The following is a 4,553-nucleotide window of genomic DNA, read 5'->3' as shown; positions in this document are numbered from 1 at the left end:
CTTTGCAGGACCAGGCTGCCTGGTACCTTTCAGCCTGGTCTTCCAGCAGCTGAAGGGCTGGAGACAGACAGGGATGCGGAGGTATTTACTGTCCTCTGCTTGGGGGTGGGGGGGGGGTGTGGGGGGGAGGGATGGGGCAGAGACCACTGTATGTCTTCTGATAGGACAACTCTCCTTCCTCTTGCCCGCCCCTCTACCCCCCACCCCAGTGCTTTTCAGAGAATGGAAACACTTGTCTGACAGGATGTGTGCCTTTCTGAGAAAAATGCTTCCCCAAACGTACGCCACCTCCTACCCCAAAATGCAGATGGTAGGACACCTTCCTTGTCTCAAGGATAAGGCTCTGTTTTATGGTAGATGCATTCTTACCTGGAAACTCAGCAACACCAGGTATGATTAAGCAAAAACAAAGCACCTATCTTGACATAACGTTGAAGCCAGACCCCCTGCCTTTACCTTGTAAGTACCCCAACAGCCCAAGGAGCTGCGTGTCTCTCTCCACGAGAGCATCCACCTTCTGTTAGTTTGTGTTCCTGCCCTTCTTGTGTGTTTGTCCACTTGCTCCTGTAAGGTTATAGGCGAGGAAGGGACCACGCAGAGAAGAATAAAAAGATTGATAGGAAAGTTTATTGGGGTATGCTCCAGGGCAAACTCCCTGGTGGGGATCAGAGAGGTCGCACTGAGTATAGTTGTAGCAGAGCTTTTATAGGTGAGGTAAAAGCAGCACTTGTAGTGAGCTGGGGACTTGTGGCAAGTAGCCTGTTTTGCCAGTTTGAGCTGTCTCGTTTACTTAATAAAGCTCCGCCAAGTTTTCTTACCATTGTGACTTGTCCAGAAATTCTTTTTTTTTTTTTGGGGGGGGGTCCAGTTGTGGGGCCTGAACTCTGGGCCTGGGCGCTGTCCTTTAGCTCTTCAGCTCAAGGCTAGCGCTCTACCACTTGAGCCACAGCGCCACTTCCGGCTTTTTTCTTTTTGCTTATGTGGTGCTGAGGAATCGAACCCAGGGCCTCATGCATGCAAGGCAAGCGCTCTACCACTGAGCCACCTTCCCAGCCCCATTGTCCAGAAATTCTTATTCTGCAATCACAGCCAAGGACCCTGCGTGAAGAGGGACCACATTTAAAGGGAAGATTCACTAAACCTCACCTCTGTCCAGTGACAGAAGGAATGCATCCAGTTGTCTCTCTTTGAAGCAAAGAGAGTCTTTGTTTCTAAATACCGTGTTTCTGAGTTGCCTTCTCTAGGCCTCATTTTCTTCAATTTATTTGCCTCATTTTCTCCTAAATGACTTTGGTCCCTAATCACAAGATGAATTAAGTAGCTCCTGTATTTGCTTTAAGCTTGACTTTTGGAATCCCTGGCAGTTGCTTACTGTCCGGTTTAAATTAGGTAGCCGATGAATGAGAACGTCACTTGGCATTTAGGCACAGAGAGAAGTTTTATTTCTGAATTGCTTCCGGGCCATGCTTGGTAGAGACTCACATGGCTGAAGGGGGCTGGCGGATGGCCCACCTGGATTGAAGTAGGGAAAGGGGGGTGGGGCGGGGCAGGGAGAAGGTGTGGCCAGGTGTGGCCAGGTGGGGGTGGGGGGAGGTGATGTCACATGGAATTCGGATGTGACCTCAGAGGCTGGGACTCTCCCACGGTCTGATGGGAGGTGTGACGTCAGAGAAAGGGGGGGTAACTGCCTCCAGGTGTGCCAGTTAGCTAGGTAACGCAGGTACTGGGCAGGTACTTAACCAAGAGGAAGAGGGAGGCCGGCTGCATGGGGCCTGCACTTCCTGGGCAGACCTTACGTGTACCATGCCTCACTTTCCTTAGTCTATCCTGACTCTCAGATCCTCTGGGCTTTATTTCCAGAGGCAGAAGCCTACCCTTGACTACTTGTTTTATTCCTGGCATCTATGTGAACCTTCCATCCCTCAAAAACATGTGGGAAGGAAGGAGTCTAAAAAGCTATTTCAGTGGTGCTGTGGCTCAGAGTGGTAGAGTGCCAGTCTTGAGCAAAAAGAGCTCAGGAACAGTGCCCAGGCCCTGAGTTCAAACCCCACAACTGAAAAATAAAAATAAAAAGCTAAGTCGGCTGACAGTGGCTCATGCCTGTAATCTTAGCTACTCAGAAGGCTGAGATCTGAGATCATGGTTCAAAGCCAGCCTGCGCAGGAAAATCGGTGAGACTATCACCAGTTGACCATCAGAGAACTGGAAGTGGTGCTGTGGCTCAACATGGTAGGGCACTAGCCTTGAGCAAAAGAGGTCAGGAACAGTGCCCAGGACCTGAGTTCAAGCCCTACAAGCGACAAAACTAAATTAAAAGCTAATTCAGAGGGGTATGCAATCAGACCTTCTGAGAGTCAGGAGTCAGCTAAGCTTTACAGATGTTATACCCAGAGACAAATTCTCTGAGCTACCAGCAGCATGGCCAGCTAGTAGATGGGAAAATGTCTGCTGGGCCTCAGGAGGCAGCCATGGGGTGTGTGATAAGGAGTAAGCATAGACCATTAACATGGAGACTGCCTTGGCTGTGAAGGGCAACATGAATCGCTAAGGTCCTGGGGTAGGAAGTTCCTCCACAAAGACAAGGTTTTGCTACACTCTGGTTAATTGAGCAATGTTGTACTTGCACACACTGTACCCTGAACAAATTTGTCAACCTACCTCCCCCAGTCTCCCTCATCCTCCATCCTTCTTACAATTTCAATGGCTTTCAGCATTCTATTTTCATACATGTATATAAATTACTTTGATCATATTCACCCTCCTGCTGGTATTCATTCCCCAGCAGAGCCTGTTTTACTTTCCTGTCACTTTTCTTTTTAGTGTATATTAATTATATAGAGGGATTTCACCATGGTATTTCACATAGGCATCTATTATCAGCTTTTCTGGTGGTTTTATTGGAGATAAGAGTCTCACAGCCTTCCCTGCTCAGGCTGGCTTCAAACTGCAACCCTCAGATCTCAGCCTCCTGAGTAGTTAGGATTACAGGCCTGAGCCACTGGCACCCAGCAATGCCATTATTTTGATATGATTCACTCTGTCATTCTTTTCCTTATCTCCACAACTATCCCACTAATCTATATATCTGTCTGTCTGTCTGTCTTCCTACCTATATATCTGTGTGTATATACCTTTCAAGTCTTGATACCACAAATGGGTGAAAAAAGGTGACATTTGGCTTTTTAAACTTGGCTAAACTCAACATTATGATCTCAAATTCCATCCAGTTTTCTGCAAATGGCATAATTTTTAACAAATGAGTAATATTCTATAGTATATATATATCTGTATTTATACTATATATAGACCCTTTTTCTCTCTCATATATATATACATATATATATATTGAACAGAGCTACAATAAATATGGGCATCTCTCTTGTATACTGATTGCTACTCCTTTGGATATATGCACAGGCGTAGTATAGCAAGACCATATTTTGAGGAACCAACCAATGCATGGTTGGATTGGATTTGCAATTATTTTATTGAGAGTTTTTACATCTATGTTCATCAAATAATTTGGCCTATTTACTTTGTTGCTGTTTCTTTCTCTGGTTTCATTATGAGATAATACTGCTTTAGCAGTGTTATTCTTATGTACAGGGTTATTTGTCCATCAAAACTGAGTGGTATCTTTGTTGGATATAATATTCTTTTTTTTTTTTTCAAAAAAAATTTTTTTTGGGTCCAGTTGTGGGGCCTGAACTCTGGGCCTGGGCGCTGTCCCTCAGCTTTTCAGCTCAAGGTTAGCGCTCTACCACTTGAGCCACAGCGCCACTTCTGGTTTTTTTCTTATGTGGTACTGAGGAATCGAATCCAGGGCCTCGAGCATGCAAGGCAAGTGCTCTACCACTGAGCCACCTTCCCAGCCGGATATAATATTCTTAGTTGGCTTATTTTTTCAGGACTTGAAATATATTATTGCATACTTTCTTATCTTATAGGGTTGGTGCTGTTTGTTGTGTGTTTGTACATAAGCTCCTATCTCTTATTACTACAACATCATTTCTTTATTCTCTATTCTTGACACTTTATAATGGGAAATGGAGCTGTTCTGATCATGTTATTTGGAGTTCAAAATTCCTACTGTAAGCTTAGTGCTGGTGGCTCACACCTGTCATCCTAGCTACTCAGGAGGCTGAGATCTTAGGATCATGGTTTGAATCCAGCCCAGCAGAAAAGTTCTCATGAAATTCTTATGTCCAGCTAACCACTTAAAAACCAGAAGTGGTGCTGTGACTCAAAGTGGTAGAGTTCTAGCCTTGAGTAAAAGAGCTCAGGGACAGTGCCCAGGCCCTGAGTTCAAGCTACACGAATGACAAAAAAAAAATGCTTCCTGTACACGTGTCAGTGTCATCACCACAATTTGGAATTTTTTCTGCTATGATTTCCTTGAATAGGTTTCCTATGCCTTTACTTTGTATTTCGCTTCCTTCTTCTATCTCATGAACGTGCAGGTATAGGCTTTTTGATCATATTCCACAGTTCCTACAGGTTTAGTTTTGAGTTTATTATCTGAGTGCAATATTTCATCAATCTTGTCTTCCATC

The sequence above is a fragment of the Dipodomys spectabilis genome, unplaced genomic scaffold, assembly GCF_019054845.1.
Source record: "Dipodomys spectabilis isolate Male_0828 unplaced genomic scaffold, ASM1905484v1 ptg000499l, whole genome shotgun sequence".
NCBI lineage: Eukaryota > Metazoa > Chordata > Mammalia > Rodentia > Heteromyidae > Dipodomys > Dipodomys spectabilis.
This window is presented reverse-complemented; position numbering follows the sequence as displayed.